This window comes from Meles meles, chromosome 7 (genome assembly GCF_922984935.1).
Source record: "Meles meles chromosome 7, mMelMel3.1 paternal haplotype, whole genome shotgun sequence".
NCBI classification, from domain to species: domain Eukaryota; kingdom Metazoa; phylum Chordata; class Mammalia; order Carnivora; family Mustelidae; genus Meles; species Meles meles.
In genome coordinates this window covers 148804427-148827414 of record NC_060072.1, presented here as the reverse complement: position 1 = coordinate 148827414, position 22988 = coordinate 148804427, and positions in this window count along the sequence as shown.

Sequence of the window (22988 nt, the reverse complement as noted above, 5' to 3'; positions counted from 1 at the left end):
CAGATATGAATATTATATATAATGAGCATCTTTTCAAATGTTCTTTCAATATGCATTGCCGTTAGTCCTAACCTGCTTTCATTTTGTTCATTTTGTTCAAAATGATCACTTTTCTTAAACTTAAGGAGTTTTCAAGATTAATCTAAACAATATTACTATACTATTCAAAATACAATAAAAGACTATTTAAATGTGGTTCTATTCTTGGGGATCATGAGAGAATAGAATATGAGTATTGTACTAAGGAAGGCTGGCAAGAGACGATATAAGTAAAAATGAGATGAAAGGGATATTTTGAAGATGCCAAAGACAATCTTTGTTTCTGCTATGGAATTTTGAGGAATGCGAGTTTATATGTATTTTTAAAAATGATATAATGGTTTCTATTAGTAAAATATCACCTGTTAATTACCATGTGACCTACCTATTTATGAAAATTTTAAAGTGCAGTTGCCTTCTCCCATGGCCCCTGATTTCAGAAGGCGTGGAGAGTAGGATGAATTCTCTGGAGGTCTTGTCAGCCTTTCTTGAATAACAAAGACAGTTAAGATTCTAAAAGTTCTGAGATATTATTAATAACCACTTTTCCCCAATTGCCATCCCCATAGGCATGATAGTATGATTACTTATTTTATTTGAGTCGATAAATGTTTTTCTATTTAATAAAAACAGGTAGAAACTATATCCCAGGGCACTCAGCATGTCATGATGTGTTATCGGTTGAATTTATTTAATAATGCAAAGGAAGACATCAAAGATCTCAGTGATCATATTCTTAGTAGTTTTGCTACTGTGGAGATGGCATATTGCCATGTTGATGGAGATGTAAAGGCCAGAGAGTATGTGGAGTGCATAGGTGAGGCCAGACAAGGAGGAATGTCGTCTGGATGAGAAAGAAGACAAGCAGCACTGAAATGACCTGATGCCAGTGCCTTTAGTCTCAGAGGATACTGAACCCAATTGTCCACACTGTGGAGAAAGAAAAATTCACCTCTTGTGTTCATTCGTTTGTTTAGAAATTAGTTGTCCATTGCCTAGTACTACAAAGCATGTTCTCCTCTAGCTTTTGGAATGCACCAGAAGACAAAAGTTCCAGGCCAGTGGACCTTTCATGTTGGTGGGGAAAGTCAGAGAACAATAAATATAAGTAAATTATGCAGAATGTCAGAAGATGGAAGATGCTATACAAAGTAAAAGTGATATAAAGCAGAACAAAGGGGATGGTGCATAGATGGTTTATAGTATTAAAAAGGGAGTCAAGTCCAGCCTTATTAAAATTTAGTTACTCACATGGGATTCAAAGCAGATGAGTGGGTTAGCCAAGGGAAAAAGGAAGAGAGGCATTCCAGACAGAAGAAACCTCTAAGACATGCAGCCCAAAGGGAGAATATGCCTGGAATATTTGGGGAACTGCCTGGAATCCAGAGTTATTGGAGTGGGGAGAAGCAGAAAATAAGGTCAGTAAATGAGGACCCATGTCATGTAAGGTATTCTAAGCCATTGTATGATTCTGCTTTTCCTGGGAAGGCATTGCCAAAATATTTCTTACATGATTGAATATTGGTACAAGAGGGAAGAAGTCAGGCTTCAGTCGGAGTGTTTTATCTCTAGCAACTGGAAAAATGGAGCTGGCATCAGTGGGAAGGGAGATGGCTTATCTTCTGGTAGGGCAGGGCATATTTTATCAGGGGGCAGAGCAGGTATTCATTTTTGAGCATCTTGCATTCAACATGTCTTTTAGAGAACCAGATGGAAATGTTGAATATGTGGTTACATATTTGGCTCTGAACTTCCAAATACTATCTCTTTTTTTATTTCAGCTATCTCTCTCCCTGTCTCCATCATCTCCATCAGCTTCCATCTCCATCATCCCCATCTCTGTCATCTTCATCTCTGTCACCTCCATCTCCATCAGCTCTGTCATCATCCATCCTCTCCATTGTCTCCATCTCTATGTCTATCAATTCTACTGTGTCTGTCTCCATCCTCTCCACCTACACCATCTCCATCTCCACGGCCCTCAACTCTACCATATCCATCATCCCTGCCTCCGTTATCTCCATCTCCATGTTCATCACCTCCATCATTTCTCCATCTCCATCTCCGTGTCCATTATGTCTTTTCTCCATCATCTCTGTCTTCATTTTCATCATCCTCATCATCTCCGTCATCCCTATCTTTATCATCTCCATCTTCATCATTTCCATTCCCATGTCTATCATGTCTATCTTCATCATCTCCATCTTCATCATCCCAATCTCCATCATCTTCATCATTTCCATCTCCATTATCCGCATGTCTACCATCCCTATCTCCATCATCTCCATCTCTGTTTCCATCACCTCCATCAGATCCATCTTTAGCTCTAGCCCTAGCTCGAGATCTGGATCCACATTTAGAGCAAATCCATCTCTATATTAAGAATATAGATTCCATCCATAGCTATGAGACTGGGTGAGATGATCAACAAAGTATGGACAGAAAAGAGAAAAGACCAAAGCTGGTATCGGGACACTCCAATGTTATAAAGTCAGTGATAGAGGAACCAGAAAAGAGGACAAAGAAAGAATAAGTAGTGGGTAGGAGCATGTACCTGTCAGGGTATGATTAGAAAAGCAGAAGCACTAGGAGTGGTATAAAATACAGAGATACAGATGTAGTGAAAAGAAGGGCCATCTGTACCCCAGTGTTCATAGCAGCAATGGCCACGGTCGCCAAACTGTGGAAAGAACCAAGATGCCCTTCAACGGGCGAATGGATAAGGAAGATGTGGTACATATACACGATGGAGTATTATGCCTCCATCAGAAAGGATGAACACCCAACTTTTGTATCAACATGGACGGGACTGGAAGAGATTATGCTGAGTGAAATAAGTCAAGCAGAGAGAGTCAAGTATCATATGGTCTCACTTATTTGTGGAGCATAACAAAGAACACGGAAGGCATGGGGAGATGGAGAGGAGAAGGGAGTTGAGGAAAATTGGAAGGGGAGATGAACCATGAGAGAGTGTGGACTCTGAAAAACAATCTGAAGGTTTTGAAGGGGTGGGGGGTGGGGGGATGGGTGAGCCTGGTGGTGGGTAATAGGGAGGGCATGGATTGCATGGAGCACTAGGTGTGGTCCATAAACTATGAATCTGTTACACTGAAAAGAAATTAAATGAAAAAAAAAACAATGTTAAAAAAATACAGAATTTGTTACAAAGATTTGATTGTACCGAATCGTGGGAGCTGGTTAAGCAGTGACTGTCTCTGGTGCTGACCCTGTTTTAGGAGTAAAAGCCACTGAAGGAGAGGAGCTGCAGGCTTTCCTCATCCTCCCCCACCATCACCCAACAAGGTGTACAGCCGAGCAGCCCCAGCTGCGCCTCTCCTCCCACACCAACCTTCTGGAAGCAAAAGGGATACATGCCTGGTGCTTTATTGCTTCCCTCCAAGTCTGGCACAGAGTGCTGAGTGTGGCCCCATCTGTCAGCGCCGTGAGAGGAGGGGACTTGGGGACTAGAGCTCCAGCTTGGCTCAGTTGAGTCCGTACAAGTCAACCACCAGCAGAAGCTGTGGTGACCTGAACGCAAAGTAAATAAAAGTCAGTAAGATGATTTAAGGAAGAGAAAATGGGCACGCATTGCAAATTTTCCTGATAAGTAAGATGAAGATTGAGCATGGGTAAATTCGACAGTAGGTTCAGTGGAGCTGGGGCAGGGCTAGCAAAATCAGCTCTGAGATGGGACTCGAAGGGACTCAGATCACAAGTGAAGTGGATTTGACAGACAAGGGAAGGAGGCACTGGGAGTGACATGGCGTCATCGAGCAGACAGTCTCCGGAAGTAAATACATAAGTAAAATAAGAGAGAGAGAGAGAGAAGAAAGTGAGGAAACAATTAGTCAGGGAAATGGAATCAGATTTTTTTTTTAAAGAAGGGAGAAATAGCTACATTTTCAAAGTTGATGGGAATAAACCAGAATTTTTTTTAAAAAATGAAAACTAAAATTTGATATGTGTGAGAATGACTGCATAATACCCTGTAACAGGCAGGATGTGACGCGGTCTGGGGCGCGGTCACCAGGTAGGCTATGGGGAAGCACTAGGATGTCCCGGTGATGGGTGGGAAGGTGGAATGGGCGCAGACCCAGGAGCCCAGGTGCGCTTCGCGGTCCGGGCTGCTCCTCATCTGTTGCTCTGGTGGACGCAGGGAGCGAGGGTTAAGAGCTCAGGGAGGTGGAGGGCGTGTGGGGGTTGGAGATTGGAGAGGGAGGCTGAGCGGAGCCAGCATTTTAGCACCATTGCCTGGCCGCTGGAAGGATTTACCGAAGGCTCATGGCTGTTGTCTGCAAAATGAATAGTTCCCCTTGAGCCTTGTTCTCATTACTGAGAAGAGAAGTGTTACCCCGCTGCAAGAGTGCAACCCTTCAAAAACCCGCGGACTGAATGGCACCAACAGCAAAATGCCATGCTCGGGGGACAGAGCCCAGTCCCCCGGCCATTACGGACACCGGGCTCTGCGTGGCAGGGGCTCAGGTTTAATAACCGGCCCATAATAAAACTCATAACCTAAATTCGAGAGCCTCTCAGAATCACTTAGTAAGGTGGAAATGTAAGCGCAATTCTAATTATAAACTATGCAGAGAGATTAACGTGCCTCATCAAAAATTGTTTTTAGAGTAAGTGCAAACCAGAGCCTTGGTCCACCGATCTCCCTGCTGCGGCCTCTTGGTTGGCGCTACCGGCTGGCAGAGCGGGGGGCTTGCCCTTCCGTCCGGCAGCCTGCAAAGGACAGCGTTCCGCGTGTGCCCGCACACATGGGCTGGATCTCTTCTTGGCACCGACCGCCTGCCCGCCATATGCAGCTCGTCTTACTTCACTTTTCTTGTACTTCGCCAGGCCACCCACGGAGTTTTATTCTTCTTGCCAAGTTCCACCCCTATGCTTGGTTTAGAAACAAGACACAATATTACACTTCTGTTTTCACACTTAAAACACAGTAGGATAACATTGATTCCCAATCTCTGTTCAATTATATTTTTAGGAGGAAACAATTTGGGAATTGGGAAGGCCCCCAGAAAGGAGATGATGGGATTATTATTCAGATAGTTTTGTCCACGCGCCACAGTGTTTGAGAACAGAACACGTCTCCAGGGATCTTGTTTCTGTTCCTGGCTTGGACCTGCCGGCCCCAGTGTCTCTGCCACGAAGTGGTGCAGAGCCTGTGTCTGGAGCAGGAGCCCTGGGCGGGCAGGGGGAGCATGGTACCGATGGGTATAGAGGGCTGTGGGGGTGTCCGTGAAAACCGAGACGGCAGGACACTTCATGGTGAGAATAGTTCTTCAGAAAGTAGATCGTATGGGAGCCCACCTCGTGTGGGAAAGTTAAACCCATCCACCAAGTTCCTGTGGAGTCAGGGACAGTTGGCTTTAAGATGGACAAATACTGTGGTTGTCCCCACCACTGACTGTTTCAGCCGAATCAAATACCACAGCTGGAGCCGGAGCCACGCGTTTACTCATAATTCCAGAGAACGGAAAGTCATTCAGTCTTCAACTCCTCCGTCCTCTGCCAGCCTTCTGCACCAATCTATTTTTGATCTGTAAGTGTGTCACCAAAATCCTAAGACTTGACTCGAAGTCATAAGAACTAGAATAGGCCAGAAAGTATGAATTTGAGTCTGACTCCATTCCAGGCTCCCCGACCCCATCTATTTGTTGCGAAGATGAACTTCCGTCCCACTTACGTCTCAGGGTAGAGTACGCATCACAACAGACACGCACTCTTAGCTACTTTGACTCCCTCATTAGCGCCAGTGCTCACCGACCCCTGAGAAGCGCTGTCGCAGAGGGGACGGACAGCTGGAGGGAACAGCCTTCTCTTCTGAAGGCCAAAGCCTTTGGAGAGCTAACACGTGAGAAAGAACCGGCAGCAGACACACGTGGGAGAACAGCTCTCTGCAGGGCTGACTGTGAGATCTGAAACACAGGAGCGGGGTGCGCGGAGCAGTCCCTTCTGGGAAGAGCAGACAGCAGGCAGGCACTCGAGAGTTTTCAGTAAAAGACCGCGTCCAGCTTTGTCTCGCTTGCCTGTCACTAGCCTGTCCTAATGTCTCGGCACCGGGGGTCTGTGACCTTTCTGCTTACGCATAGGCGGCCTTCAGTCGGCAGCACACGTTTTATTTATACTGTGATGCATCAGCCAGGGAAGGACTGGGTGCAGAGTACATCCTGGACGGACACAGGCCTGATGGTGGGTGTTGTCCCCAACAAAGTGACCCACCGATAGGGGTGATGAATGCTGCGTATCGGCGTGAAGTCATAATCCTCAGGCTTAGGAGACCCAATCAGAGCCAGGTCTTGAGTTCTATGTGCACCTTCTGAATTTTCTGGGCCACGAAAGATACAGGAAACCAGAGGCCAGTTAGCCCAGGACTCAGGCATCTGAAACTGTCTGGGCTCTGTATCAGCTGAGCATTACCTTGTACCTGTGTTCGTGGCAAAATGACGTGCAGTAACATAGTGATTTATTCAGTCAGAGGTGACCAACCACTGACATCAGGGTGGTTAAAAAATTCCGACCAACAGTGCCCTACATTTGGGCGGTGGCAGACGGTAACTGGTGAGCGTTTGTAGTGTACACAGTCGTCGAATCGCCGTGTTGGGCATCTGGAACTAACATAACGCTGTACGTCAGCTGCACCTCGCGTTAAGAAGACAGAACCGTTCCAGCATCACCTCCCGGGCCCCCGACCCAGATCCCTGTAGGGTCACCTTGGTCTTCAGGGTTCACACGAGCTGGAGGGCCGGAATCAGGAAGGCGTCGCGGAAAGAGTGAGCTCCTGCCCAAGCTCTCAGAAGACAGGAGCACGTTCCAAATGAAGAGGAACTTCATCTCCAAACATGGGAGTTTATCAAGAAGATAAAGGGACACCGCTAATTATCTATCCTGTGACTAATGATGGTGGCTTTTGTACCAATTCAAGCTGGAGTCCATTATTTCTTACACATAAAAGAGTTTTTGATTAAGCCTTTATTTACCTGCTTTGCACAGCAGGGAATCCCCGGAAGATGCTAACAGTCTTCTGTCCAGTGCTCAGTGGTATCTGGGTGCATGTAGACAGCAGCCTTAGATCTGGGAAAAGCAAATGATGAAACTATTGCCATGGGGGAAGAGCATACGTCTAATATCATTGCAATTTCCAATGTTTGTGAGTAGGGAAGTGAATATTATGTGCAGAAAAGCAGAAAGAAACCCTCGAGAGCGTGCGCATGCCTCAGATCCAGAAACTGTTCTAGAACTTACATCCACTCTTTACAGATTTCACTCTGTTCTAGTGTCAAGCTGACCCCAAAGATTACTCAAGAATATTTGGGATATAAACCAGGTGTCATTAGTCAGTGAATACAGATCTGCTGTTGTATGTCTTCCCTTATGTTATCTTTCCGAGTTTCTCCCTACTTGATTAAACTCCAGTCCTCTGCAGGAATTCTGCTCAGGACTAATCCCCGCGAGTTTCCCCAGGGAATGTGTGGCTCACTCTCCTGACTGTGTCCACGGCTCACAGGGAAAGCCTGATGCTCTCCAGCTCCCATTCCATGCCGGGTCCTGAGACTGGTCACCGGAGAAACTTCTGGCACATCATTATCACCTTTACTTGGAGAGTTTTCCTCCTCTCTTCACTGTGGAAGTCTGCAAGTCCCTTCTCACGGGAGGAAGGAAATGACTCTGTCCTGTACATGGACTCATCCAAAGAAAAACTCAGAGCTGCTTCTAAATGCTGATGAGTTAAAAAAAATAAACATACTGAGTTTGCATGTACCTATTTCACGTTATGCTCACAGACAGAGCGGGATGGTGGACCTACCTCTGGTCTGTTATATCTTCTAGGTGGAATCACCTGCTCCTCTGAGACTTGTAGGCATGGGGTGGCATCAAAGCCGGTCTAGCGTCTGTTTGCTTGTGGCAATTACTAGGTGCTATCCTACTATGTGCTGTGCCTGGGAAGAGTCCAGCCGTGACCATCAAACATGCATTTATACTTCTGAAAGTCAGTGAGGATCACAGTCCTGGTTCTACTTATTATTTTCTGGTGAGAATTCTCTGATCCCTGGTCACGTTCCAATGTGGAATCTGGTGTGTGAGAGGAGACCTGGATGATGCCTTGATCCTCACCCAAGCACCAACAGGTTTAGAAGAGAGTGAACAGCAAGGTCGCGCAGCAACAGCGCTAGGTCAGAACGTGAGACGTCCGTTATTATGTAGCAGCAGGTGCTAACTGTGTTGAGTTTTTCCTTTCTTGCTGCTGTAACTGTGTAACATGTATCTTTTGCAGTGCTTTTTAAAGGCAATGCATTGTCTGGGACTTTGACTCAATGTAATACAGAAGCATGTCAGTACAGGGGGTGGTAACTTAGTTGTCATGGGAAGACAGGAAAGGAACAGAGCGGAAACGAACATGTAAAAGACTCTCTTGTCTGGGAGTAGCCGAAGTGTGCTATGACCTATTCTGAATTAAGGTTCCAGAGCAGTGCAAATACTGAAAATAGGGTCTTCGCGCTCAGTGTTCCCTTGCGGGTTTCCAAGAAAAAAGGTTGTTAACTGAGAGCCACGTTCTCTTTGCAGGTGGACGGGGGCTCTCCCTGTGTGTGGGCTAAGCTCTGAGGCGACCCAGGGTCATCAGGTCATTCAGACGGGCAGGGCAGAAAGTGTTTGAGAAATATTTCATTGTCAGTATGCGTGGTGACTATGTCAGGTAGCAATAGCAAGTAATTGGTTGCTTTGTAATATACACATTACACCCAGTAATTAGAGAACATTAAAGAAAACTAGGTCAGCCGTGGTGGTGGGAATCAGAGAATGGTTCTTTTCTCTTCGTAAGTGGTCACCACACCGTTTAAGAGACTTGCACCTACTTTAAAGTTCTGTTTCACGTCTGCAACTTGCTGACCCAAATTAAAACTTCCAATGTCTGCAAGGTTCTGCTCTGCTCACCTGGCCGCTGCAGGGAAGAAATGACAAGTGTTTCTGTCATGTCCCACTTAACGTATCAAGAAAGCAGAGTCAACAAAACACCTCCTGAGGAGGACGACAGGGTGTGGGCCTGTGAAGTCCTTCCCAGCCACAGGAGAAAGACTCAGATCTTCCAGGGAATTCTGACAATAATGGGAGCATACGTTCAGCTCCTCTCCTCTGTGATTATGTTTTAGTACAAATTCACCTACCAGTGTATTATTTCCTTAAGGCAGTTCTGAACGAGATCTCTTATTGCAATTTTATTCCATAACCTTCTTGAAACTATGCAACACATCCCTTCTGTTCTCGTTTTGTTTTGTTTTGCTTTGTGTCTGAGGGCCCCTGGGTTTAGGCGAGATGCATCTCAGTGATACGCAGTTCTTTCTGAAGTTTCGAGTTTTTATTTTTCTAGCTAAACTGGCTTCATTTTGCCGAATTATTCTGAGTGTCTGCCATATGTAGATGCTGTGTTTGCCTATTCACACACGTGTGCACTCCCCAGTACCCGTGACTCACTCTTACAAGACTCACTCTTAGCAGTTCTCTGTCTTCCCCCATTCTGCATTGTTACACCTACTTTGCGTCTAAGAGTTAATTCGCTTTTTTGTCAGAAACAAGCGAGTTCTGAAGATGCTACTTTTCATGCTCACAGCAATTCCACGTCTACTTGTACCTCTGTTTGTCAAGTTTAATTCTTTAATCCTGGTGCAGCTTTTGTTTTACTAGCTAATATCTCGAACCGCTCTTAAATGGGTATAAATGTGCTCCGTGTGTTGACGTGCTTAAGTGCCTCTCCTAAGCTGCTCTTACAAGCTCCTGACAAATTTAAGACATTATTAGACTGGAAAAGAATACTTTTTCCCGAGAAACCCAAATGCATTTGAATACAGCTATAACATGTTTGCACGTTCTGTGTGGCGTGTGAGGCAGTGATATCCATAACTTATGGGGGGAATATTTATGCTGTCCAGTGGTAAGACTTTCTTCAAAATTGACCAAATCGCAGGTTTGTTTTTTTTTTCCCGTAGTTACTCCATATTTTCTTTTTATGTGGGGCAAATCTCATACCACTTTCCCACTACACCTGGTGATAATCAGAGTGTCCTCTTTGAGGGGCGGGTGGTGTGATGTGTTAGTCCCTACCTGGAGAGGCAGCCAGGCCCGTCATGTCGACAGACGTGTTCAAGAACCCACCCGTGGTGGCCGTCACTGTCGGCGGCGTTCCCGGAAGGATCGACAGCCGCCATCCTCCTGAACGCGGGACCCACGCTAGTCCTATGGCCTCTCTTGTGTCTCCTCCAGGCGCCCACACTGACCCAGAAGCCCCCCCCCCACCATTCTGCTGAGACCCGTCTCTCTATTTTCTGGTGCCCCACGGGCATCATCTCTTTACCCACATCACCCACACCTGGGGCCTTCCGCATCTGGTCCTCTTTCCCCGTGTCCCCCTCATCAGCTGTAGTGCACAGCACATACCCTTCCTGTGCGGAAGCTTTATTTTCTGTCATTCTATATTCTGCCTTCCTGGGCTCATTAACACATTGGTCACACGTTCATTACTTTTAAAAGCAGTACAAATGGGTAAAGTAAAACACATCTTCTTTTCTTTCTTCAAGTTTCCTGCTAACTGGTTGGGCAAGTCATTCCTTCACGTACTCATTCATTTATTCATCAATCAGTGGTTACGTGCTGGTGGTCCGTCTCGTGCTGGCCACGGGGCTGAGGGGCAGGAGGTCAGCACCCAGGCCTGTCATGGGGGGAGGGCATGACGTGGACACAGACTGGGATTGGTCTTCTGGGAGAGGGTCTGGTGTTGTTAGTCATTCTCAAATCTACTTTTGCAGGGATTTTCAAGGGAGATGTGGTCCCTTCTCACTTATTGGATCTAAGCTTTGGACACACATTTATGGGGGCTCATGTCTATTTGTGGTTAATTGAGAGAAACCTGAGCCCTGGGGAGGTGTGTGGGTGTGAAGGTGTTGCCTAGTCCAGAAGGAGCAGAGACCCCACTTTGCTCTAAGCACTAAACTGCACTGGGAAATTTTAGATGTCAGTGTGTCCGTGTGGCCCAGAGGAAACTCTGAGGGCAGGAACCTGCAGAGTAGGCATAGTCACAGGGGAACTCAGATTGCACAAGAAGTACAGAGGGAGCGGCGCCTGGGTGGCTCGGTGGTTAAAGCTTCTGCCTTCGGCTCAGGTCATGATCTCGGGGTCCTGGGATCAAGCCCTGCATCAGGCTCTCTCCTCAGCAGAAAGCCTGCTCCCCCTAACCCCACATGCCTCTCTGCCTACTTGTGATCTCTGCCTGTCAAATAAATAAAATCTTAAAAAAAAAAAGTACAGAGGGTTCCATGCGATCTCCACAGCTCCCCTGCTGTGGACACCGTGTGTCGGGGTGACACTCCGTCACAATAGGTGAGCAGATGGCGTCTTGCCGGTACTAACGCAAGGCCACCCTCCGCATTAGGGCTCCCTCTGTGTGCGTGGGATCTAGGGATTCCTCCCAAGAGCATTTGTCACGTGTCCAGCGTCATGCAGAATTAGCAGTATCGCTGCGAACATCCCAGGCCGTCCGCCTGTTCATCTCCACGTCTCCCATCAACCCTTGGCATGTGCCACTGGGGAAATGCAAGTTCAAACAAGATACCACCACGCCATCCTCCTGAACGCGGGACCCACGCTAGTCCTATGGCCTCTCTTGTGTCTCCTCCAGGCCCCCCGCGGTTTTGCCTTTTCCAGAAGGCCGTGTCGTTGGAGTCACACAGTGTGCGGCGTTTTCAGGTGGGCCTCTTTCACCTCGGGACATGCATTCGAGGTTCTTCCACGTCTTTTCACGGCTTGATAGCGCGTGTCTTTCCAGCGCTGGACCAGTTCCGTTGTCTGGATGGACCACAGTTTATCCGCCACCTACTGAAGGACGTCTCGATTGCTTCCAGGTTTTGCCAACGATGAGTAAAGCTGCTGTAACCTCTGGTGCGTAGGTTTTCGTGTGGACCTAAGTTTTCAGTCTTTTGGGTAAAAACCAGGAGCACAACTGCTGGATTGTATGTTGAGGAAGATTCGTTTTGTAAGAATCTGTCAAACTGTCTTCCAAAGTAGCTGCACCATGTTGCAGTCCCGCCGGCAACGGGTGCGAGTCCTGTGCTCCCTTCCTTGCCAGCATTTGCGTTGTCACGGCTTTGGATCTGGGCCATGCAGGGGTGTGCGTGACGGTATCTCGTTGGAACTTGCATTTCCCCAGTGGCACATGATCTGGAGTATTTTTCTGTGCTTATTTGCCATCTCTGTACCCTCTCTAGTGGGAGTCTGCTCAGGCCCTTGACCCACCAGGGCTGGTTTTAAACAGTGGCTCTGACAAGTAAGCTGCATGTCAGAATTCTGATCCACAAGGGTTTAGGAACGGATGCGACTGGAGAAGGCATGAGAGGCCACCAGTCATGTCCCTGGGCCTCAGATTTGTGGTTATAAAGCCTGAGGCCTGACCTGCCAGTACCACATTACTTAGTCTCCCCAGCAGGGAGGGAGGGGGAGGTGCTGGGAGTTAACAGCGACCAAGGGACTTAGTACATGGCCATCACAGCCCCATGCTCTTCCTTAGTGGACGGACCTGAACCACGTGGTCTGGATGGGCTTCGGAGCTTCCCGGATGGCCTGAGTCCACGTACCCCCACCGGGGACTCCTTGAGAATGTGCCCTGATACTGGCTGTCTGCACTCCGGTGTGGCTTCCCCAGCTCCTGCTAATACAAGGGCGGCCCCTACCTCAAATCTCTGTCTGGGGGCCCAGCTCTAGGGACACCTGCCCTAACTGAGCCTTCACACTCACATGATGAAACACACTTCTGTTGCCTTATTGTGCCTCAGCCCAGGAAGACAGATCTCTGTGAGTGTGTGTTTGCTCTGTGAGTCTCTCATAAATCGATAGCACGGGACCCTTACTCGTGTTTCCTGCTCTCTCCATATGCCCTTCGTTATGGCTAAACCTTTCTTGGACAGACTTCTATTAGCACATACGTTACTGACTGTAGGAGCCACGCTCCTGCCTCCCAAGACAACAGGAGAGGTACATTGTCTGAGGGTCCCTGAGGGGCCTTGCCTGCGGCCCTGCGGTCCCTGTTCCCATGAGCTTCGTCTTTGTGCTTCTTACGAGGAAGCTAGTCACGTCGGATTGGGGCCCGTCCTCCGCCAGCAGGACCGCACTTTGATTAACTAATTACATCTGCTGCAACTGTCTTTAGAATGACTTCACATGAGGTACTAAGGGGCTAAGACTACAACATGTGGCTTTTGGAGGGGCACAATCCAACCTCGGGCACACGGTAAGATACAAGAAATAGAACATTCACGGACCTTGAGTTAGATGATAAGTAACTACCGGAGATGCCACGTATCCTGTGACGTCTGTGGGTGACGTGCCGTGTGCTGGATGTGGGTCTTGCTAAGACAGTAGGGCCTAACGTTCTCATCATGAGAAAGAACACTTTTTTCTTTTTTCTTTCCTCCTCCTCCTTCCTCTTCTTCCTCCTCCTCTTCCTCCTCTTTGTCGTCTTCTTTTCCTTCTCCCTCTTGGGAATTACGGGAGATGAAGTGTTAACTAAACTCATGTGTTCGTCACTTTACGCCTCTGCGAGGGCAGCCACCAGGCTGTACACCGTGTGGGGGCGGGTGTCAATTCTGTCTCAGTACAACTGAGATGAAAAAGCCGTTCTTTTGCAAGAAAATTCCACTAACAAGACTGGTAGGTGGAAAATACATTTTGACTAATGTTTCCTTATTACTGAGTGTCAAAACGGTTCTTTTTTCCATACAGTATTTTGACAAATGATTCAGTGGTGATGTATCCGTTCACGTCCTATACAATGTGTGTGTGTCTTAAGAGTTATACTTAAATAGGACTGTATTTCAGATTTTGAAAACCTTTCTTTCTTTGCGGGGGGTGGGGGCAGAGGGAGAGAGAGAATCTCAAGCAGGCTCCACACCCAGCACAGGGTCTGATGAGGGACTTGATCTCATGACCCTGAGACCATGACCTGAGCTGAAACCAGGAGTCGGGCGTTCAACCGACTGAGCCGCCAGACGCCGCTGAAGAGCATCTTTTTATTACAAAATTCTGCAGTACGGATATAAATTGTACTTTATAAAATAATTTACGGTATTGGGCTAATTTAAATTACCCATACGTAATTTTTTTTGTTTTTTTACTGTTAGGTACCTTTTTCTCAAATTGCTTTTTCCTCAAAGTCAAGTTGAAAAATAATTGTAATTACTTCTTACTATTTGTCTTCTTCCTTTCCTTTTTTCTTATTTAGGGTCCTGTGTATGGAGGACCCTAATTGTTACTAGTGTTTCTCATGCAGTGGCTTGGAAATCGCACAGTAGAATGTCCACATCAGGGAACAGAAAGTTCTTTTATTTTCTAGGACAAGTCTGAGGAGGTGGGATAGGCCCGTAGGTTTTGAGATTGTGTAGATAAATTCCTCCTGGGACCAATGATAAAAAAAGAAATTTTCACGAAACTTTGCTGCCACAATGCTCACAGAACCTACGTGGCATTTGTCATTTTCTTTAAGTTTAAAGAGAAAGTGCATCAGATTTTTGTGATTTTTTTTAAAAAATTAAAAGCTCTTTAAGTAGCCCCCAGCAAATATTTAGCTCAGCGGCCTTAATTCTGATTTCTTAGTTAATGTTAAAAAAATAAGTATTTTTACGATTAGAGAGCCTTGTTTTCTAATGTTTAGGAATCCAAACAATGCATTGTTTTTGCTTTTCTTGTAATGAAATTCTCATACACACGCTAGTCCTTAAGCATCCGTCCGGCCCCCCCACATGACGGAGTGGAGCTGTTCCTGTTCTCTGCGGGCGCAGCGGAGGCGGGCGCATTGCTCACGGGGGTGTCAGCGCTGTCCCCGGCTGTTTGCAGGGGACGCAGCCCGGGGCGTTTGCAGCCTGCACTGACGGTCGCACAGGACCCGCGGGACAGAGGTGGGAAGGGGAGTGCGACGCTGCATGCTCGCGGAACCCTGTGGCTGCCTGCGGGTTTGATTTCCGGAGACGGTGCGGTGTAAGAGCAGGACCCTGACTGGGGGCTGAGCGCACCGTGCCACTGCCCGACTAGTGGTCTCACTGGCCCTGTGACTCTGGGCAAGGCCCTCAGCCTCATTGCATCTGTTTCTTCATCTGGAAATGAGGCTGGAAATCCATGATTTGCTGAACTTTCTGTGAGAGCTCAGTAAGGATGCACGCACGCCACCTGTGAAACACGCGTGTAAAACTGCTGGGGGCTACTGCGTGCTCTCAGCGCGTCCCAGGACGGTGCCCCAGACAGCGACATCCTGCTCTTTCCCACCTTGGTGTCTGCCTCAGCTGACTCGGAACAGAAGGGATTTAAAATGTCACCGATGCATCTCGTAGCCGATGAACTCCTTCGTCAGTACGGCTGGTTTGCAGGCATGAAAGATGGCAGGTTCTCTGGGTGTCTTTCAGCCGTTAGAGCTCCTGAGTGAGTCCATCGGAAATGACCGCGCTGAGAGCAGTCTGCCCTTTACACACGAAGTTTGGGTTGTTGAATGGAAAGCCAGAAGGTTCCAACAACTTTGAGAGAGATCTGAAGTATTCTTAATTAAAAGTGCTCGCGCGTGCTGCGTTCTAGAACGTACACTCGGCAGCTATAGAGAGAAGGTGCTGGCAAGTTGACAGGACTGTCTGTCTGGAGGAGTCTCCAAAATGTGACTGTCGCAGGAAGAGAGTTGGACAAAGTAGCAAGCAGCGGGGTAGAGGGCAGTTCGTGACACTTGACTCGTATCCCCAAGGAAGGGAATCCCCACGGGATGGTGTGGGACGATTTGGGCCACAAGCTGTGGACCCACTTCTCTGTGGGGCTGAAGGCAGCAGGGGACGTTAGACGTCAGGAAGAGTCAGGACTTTGGAAAGCCGCGAGGAAGTCTGACGCAACAGGTGTAACTCAGTGCATCAGGGCTGGAGTCAGCGTCAGCGCTGTTCCCACCGGCCAAGAGCCTCGGCCAGCGCTTGGGCAGAAGGTAAGGCTGAGACGTGTGTTTTATCAGAGGAACCCTGTTTCCCAGAATGAGCTGGCTGGTCAGAAGTAAGTGGAATGGCCAAGAGGAAGAATGAGCAGGTCAGGAACAGATGGAGATCTTTAGTGCCAAGGTCAAGGGGGGCTTGGTGGTTGAGGAAGATGCCGGACATATGTCTGTCCTCACAGCTCATGTGCACCTGAGCTCTACAGGCCACATGGGGCAAAAGTGAGGGGCAGTAAGCATTCAGAAGCAACCCATCCTTCGTGTAGACACATGACTGCTGATTAGCCAGCGGCTGATTGATCCAGCAGTTTCCCTGATAGGATCAGCTAAATATCCACCTCCCTTCGAGAGAAAAACAGAGACAGAAAAAAACAATGAAAGTCTCCCTCTTCATTTCTCCTTTGCCTTTCATGGTCTCAAACACGAGATCCTACGGGAGAGCCGTGGTTACTTATTTACAGAAATATTCATGAAATTCTGAACTGCGTTTGGGTCCACAAGTCTGATGCCTAAACGAACAGTCCTTTAAATGCACTCAGCTAAAAGTGTCTCAAGGTTATGCCCTATCCTGTTTTCCCCTTTATGTCATTTGTAACAACTACGGTCTCTGACATTTAGTTAATTAAATGTGCCCACAGTATCTGACTTGACTGTGCAATTCCTCCGAGAATGTAATTTTTAAAGGTGGCAAGAAGAATGGTTAACCTTGATGAGTCGGTTAGCCACGGCAGCGTGCTATCCAAGACAAGGAAAAAAATTAGAATGCGCGTACCATGTGCAGAAAGCCCCTGGCCGCAGCTGCCTGCGGAATACTTATGATGCGTGTGACGCTTCAAATGCGGACGGCAGGAGAAATCACAGGAGTGTGCGGTTCCAGAAGCGGCCGCGTGGCAGTCAGGGACCTCCGAACATGTTAATTTAATTCATTAAAGTTTTACGAAGGATTTCTACATGATGTTTTCGTTATTAGGGCTGTTTGAAGAGTTTCCTTTGACATCGTGTTCCATCTTTCTGAGAAACGTGATTTGGCAGTTTATTATGATTTTATAAAAGTCAGGCAGTGCCTGGGAGTGGGTCATGATCGCCAACATTTGGGGCAAATGCAGCCGCATCTCCTGAAGGAGACCGAAGCAGTGTCAGGTAGCCCAAGGACGGGCAGAAGGTGGCAGCCTCCCGTGGCCCCACAGCGACAACAGTAACTCAGAGACGTGAGTCGAGAGACAGTCCCCGTTCAGAGGGGGGCTTGGGCAGAGGAGTTTTGGATGCAGAGGGTGGGTCTGGGCACATGTGGGCAGTTTCTCACAGGCCAGCCCTGAGTGTCTGTGATGTTTCTGCACAGGTCTGAAATCTCACCTCCTCCCGCCTGGAGCGTTAGGGTTACGGGATGGCCCGCAGTCCCTGTCTGTACCCTTACTGGACTGCTCAAGTCACTGCATCTCCCTTACGCTTATGTGACCCGCTGCCTCGGCCGTCAGGTTCAGAAGGAGGGGTGACCTGGCGACCCTGCCAGCAAGGACGCTGGGCTGCTTCCGAGTCGGTCTGCAGCGAACGAGACGGGGGCTACTCACCCACTCTTTAACTTGCAGGGGAAAAACATGGTCGGTTTTTGGTCCTCATGCAGAAACGGGGGTCTGCAGGGGTCTGGGGCAGGTGGTACCACCGAGATGCCCACAGAGACCAGCGTTGCGGGGGGGTCCGTCCTAGAGGGGCCTTGACTGACTGTGACTTTTCCGTTCATCTGAACGGATGGGGTGTCACTGCGGGGTTTCGAGCAGATGTGTGGCCTTGCGGGGCAGTAGCCACTGTATTGGGAGCAGCCCTGACCGTGCCGACGAGGAGAAGGTTCTGGCTGGACCAGGATGACCCCTGACTCCACTGCCCTGAGGGTGGAAGGAGGTTTGTGGGGACAGAAAGGGCAGGGGAATAGCTTAAATCTGCAGAAAGTAGCGTCTTCTGGTGGATTGGGCATGGATGGGACAGAAAGAGAAAGTTCACGACTGGCCCCCACAGTCTTAGGCTGGACCAGTGGGAAGAAGGGAGTTGTCGACAGTCCACAGGGGGATGGTGGTGGGGGTCGAGGAGGACGTGTTTAACGTTGGATGTGTTAACTTGCAAAATACAGAGTCGTCCAGGCAACAGGACGGATGGGGCTGGGTTGGGGGAGAAGTTTCCCTCCCGACCTGTGCATCTGGCATCTCGGCTCAGAGCTGAGGGTGTGGCTCCTGCCTGAGTGTGGTTCTTCAGGCCTGAGCAGAGGCCGTCGCATGGGCCTCCCCTGGCAGGGCTCGTGCGTGGGGAAGCTGCTTCCTTGCAGGGCCTGGTGCTCGGACAAAGCGCTGACAGCCTGTGGAGGGAGGGGGCAGCCCTCCTGGGCCGGTTGCTCTGCACAGAGGCCTCCATAGCACAGCTTTCGACGGAAGCTTTCCTCAGCTGGCCGTGCCTGGGGACCCACTTCCCGCACCCTCCCAGGACCCCCCGTGTGCCCAGCACAGGCCCTTCTGTCTCCCTCCCTGTGCTTCCAGGCCCGGGAAACCACAGGAACTGCTCCTTCTGTGCTGAGACGTGCGGCCCCGCTCCGAGCCATGCTGTGGGGACAGGGCAGGGCTGCAGGCAGCAGGGCGTCCTGAGGTTCGGCTTCTTGAGGACACGGTGCAGCGAACGAACACGGCCTCCGCTCTTAGGTTCATCGTAGCTTCCGGCCTTAACCGGCTCCTCCAAACCCAGAGGCTCGGCTCGCGCCCGGACTATGCCAGATGCCGAAGTAGTGAACAGAGTAGGGGGAGGCTCCCGGCGCCCTGGGCCCACCGTGGGCTCCATTCGCAGAGGACGAGTGCGGGCGGCCTTAGTGGTGTCTCGGACACTGAAGGAGACAAGAGACTCAGGAGGAAAACTAATGATCTCTGTGAAATGCTGCTGGAATGATGGGGAAGGTCACGGACGCAGTCAGCACTGGGTGAGACAACGGGGTGTCACCCGTGACCCGAAGGAGAGCCGGTTCTTTGAGAGGATGCTTTCGGAGGGCAGGTCGTCTGGCGAGGGGAAGACAGAGGAGGCGTCCTGAGTCGCTAGCGTAGGCCGCTGGAGCTTTCTGCTGGGGCAGCAGGGCTGCGACAGGGGCTCGGAGGTGGTGGATGATGCGCAGTGACGACTTCTTGTTGCGGATGGAGAAACGACCTCCAGTTTCACATGGACGCGGATGGTCCCAGGAAGGGGGTGACAATGTGCAGAATGGGGGGCACTGCTTGGGCCACGGCTTCACTGGTCATTCTCGGCGGACAGGCCGAGGGGTCCTGTGTCGCAGGCCGAGGGAGTGTGTGGCACCGGGACAGAGCAGGTGTGGGGAGCTCGTGGGAACGGTGTTCTCCCGGCTGGCGGTGCGGACGCTGGAGCTCAGTGTTTAGGAAGTGGCCCTTGCGGGGACACTGAGTGTTTTCTTCTAGGCACTGCCCGTTACTCTGCGGCTCGTTACCCGGAGTCAGCAGGGCAGGTGCAGGCTGCGGCCGCTCAGATAGCCCCACCCCTCACACCCACACCGCTCCCCCTCCAGGCTGAAGAGCAGGGTCCCCACGAGGGCTAGGACTTTTACAGTTGCTAATGACACAAGACAGTCTCCTGAAGATCACCTTCTGGGCCATGAAAGAACGTATTGTTCCCCAGAGGGAGAAACTTGGGCTTTCGGGACACCGGTCAGGACTGCCAACTGTGCTAGGAGAGGAAGCCTGGTTGTGAGTGAGTCTTGGTTGCTGCTTGTGCGTGAACCCAGGGGCTCGGGCTCCCACTGGCTAACGCGCGTGCGGGCACTTGGCGGCTCTGTCGGGTGTCTGTCTCTGCGCGTTTTGGCCGAGACTCAGGAACAGTCTCCAGTTGAATTCGCATAATGTGTTCATGCTAACTTGCACCGGTACCCATAGCACTGGTTATTTGACACGGCATGCTATTGGCAGAATTCTATGGAGTGGCCTCAAATCGCATGTTTCCTGAGCAGTAGGACACAGAGAACAAAAAGAAAAAAAAATAGAGAACACGTTCTTCAAGTAAAATTCCATAAAGATTTCTGATAAAAGGAATTTTATTTTAGAAAGCAAGACTCGTACTCATGTGTTATCTCAATCATCCGGCTGGCCGTCTTTGAAAATTAGGTATTTCAAGTGCATTTTTCGGTCTGTGTTCTACGAAGGACTGAATCTAAAATGATGCACTAAAATATTGTTTAAAGATGTGTTAGCTGTCCAAGGGCAGAGCTTGACCTGCAATTATTTTCTAGCCTTCAAGGCAATTAGCAGACCATTAGATTATCAATCACATTTTGAGTGTGTATATATATATATATGTACATGTATATATATATGTATATATGATTTTATTCATATTCTCTTGAAAGAAACTTCACTTGACAATAATAATTTTGGACAATGAACTTTGCACCTTTGCACTCTGATGCATTATTACAAATAAATTTTAGACTAGCACTGATGAGAACCGGGGTGGGGGGATGGGCTGAGTTGCTGAAATTTGGGAGCAGCTGAAGGAAAAAATGCAGAAACCAAAGAAAGAATTTGGCTGGAAGTGTTGGACAACCTGAACGTGCAGGAGTGAGAACGCAATGCCGCCATGTTGACGAAGATGATACCTGGACTTTCTACTCCTGGTGCTGGTTAAGTAGGTCAGAAATGTTACCTCACAGCTTTGAAATCAGTCTTAACTGAAGAATACATATTGTTTGGCATAGTGTTGAAGGGGAATTATAACACGGGAAAATGAGAATGAAGATCAAAACATGACTAAATCAATATTAAAACTTAATTAGGAGAGATTTCTGTTTTCTAGCAACAGGGCAGAGTATGTATCCCGAAGAAGACCTACAATCACTCACTTCTGCGTGTATCACAACAAAAGGACTGTCAGCCAACATCGAAGTGTAGGTGCAGTCAGAAGCTGACACCGCCTTTAGGGTAAATATTCACAATTCACAGACACTTGAAGATATCTGATATGAACGATAATCAGATTCAAGGATTGTACCACCTTTGACTTGGAGGAGGTCATGGAGAGGCTGAGACCTTTACTCTAAGCTGAGACACTCAAAATTTTCATGTCCTCAGTGAAAGGATGAGGTGGAAACAGTCACCCTGCCAACAAAAGTCACCTTGGAGGAAACGCACTGTCACTTAGGAATCTGGGTTGAATCAATAATAACAAAATTATGTTGTCTTCAAAATCTCTTTCCTATTATGATAGAGCCTACATTTAGTTCTGAAATCCAGACATTTTACATGAATAAAACTCCTGTTCATTGTTCTAAAATTTGCTAAGTCATCTACACGTAAACAGAAGTCAGAATAGGAGGTAAAATGCTTAAGACATTTTCCCCAATCTATTAAAAGTATTTTGCTAGTAAACAGTTGTTTGTTGGGCAGTAACATGGTCTCTCAGCTTCAGAAAAACTCAAGAGGCATATTCCTGGGCAGATACTTGATACCTTTTCAAATCTCTACACATGGTTGTGATGTTCAACAAATTTTATTTTTAATGTAACTCAGAACATTTCTCATGTTTCATCATGTTGATAAAAGGTTTGAGTTTAAGATATGTGCATATATTTTTTCTTTAAAAATCAGCCAAAAATAATATTAAAAAGAAAAATATTTTATAAAGTTTTAAAGCTAACATAAAGACATTCTGGTGAAATAGCATTCATCAGGAAGATATTCTATTGTTTTGTCTGTTACAAAATTTCATAACTGTGGGCCAACTCTGGCTTGGGTCAGAGGCTCAAATTTAGGGGTGCCTGGTTGGCTTAGATAGTTAGGCATTGCCTTTGGTTCAGGTCATGATCCCAGGACCCTGGGAGCCCATGTCAGGCCCTCTGTTCATTGGGAAGCCTGCTTCTCCCTTCTCCCACTGCATACTGCTCTCCCTGCTTGTGCTCCTTGTCAAATAAATAAAATCTTAAAAAAAAACACCAAAATCTCAGATTTATACTATCCACATAGCTTCCATCAGTCATTACTCAGTGAAAGAGAAACACGCTTTAGGTATTGCACACAGAGGAAGCACAACACAGAGAACAATGTGTTACTCAGAGATTTGTAAACCACTGGACAATACCACTGTCGCAGTGGCCAGGGGAAGTGGAGAGAGAAATGGCATTTCTCAAAGCCCATGATTCCCAGACCCATGAGCTGCTGAGGCTGCTGGAGGATTGATGGGCCACTTGTGTGCAGGAGTCAAGGAATAGTCCCACCAGCGCTGCAAGACCCGAGGGACTGTAGTCCTTTATAGCATTGCTGTTGCTGCCAGACCAGAGTCCAAGAACCCAAGGTGCTGCTTCTGTTGGTCTGCATTTCCTGGAAAGCCACCAGGAGCTTGCACTCTATTGGCACAGCCATAAGTAAAGAAAATGTTTATTTGTGTTTTTTTTTTTTTTCTCTGTACTGCCGTTGGGTCTGTACTAGTGCCTTCTGCTGGCAGAACCTAAACAGAAACCGTTGTTGATGGGTATGGGAGGGCATGGTGCTGGCTCCAACTCACCCCCTTCCTCAAACACTTAAAGAGAAGAGCCATATGGGCAGGAATGGAGTGAAGACCAATAGGCAAATAAGCCTGTCTCACACCCTCATTTATTCTCTGTATTTATTTCTGTAACATAATAAAAATCTCACATAATGAAAGTATGTCTTGGATAAAGTAAAGATCTCACTCTTTCCCTAATAAAGAAAGACACAAATATCTGCCAGCAACCCTGTCCAACTCTGGATAGTGTTGATTACTGTACTAAGTCTGTTATAATCCCATCTGTATATTTAGGGGTGATTAAATTACAACCATCATAGTTGCCAATGATCTTTATATACAATAGAATAGGAAAGAATTGTTAAATATGTTAAACTTACACCTAACACAGGGATGAAAAAGATTGTGTTTCTTACAGTTTGTGTCTTCTCAAGTT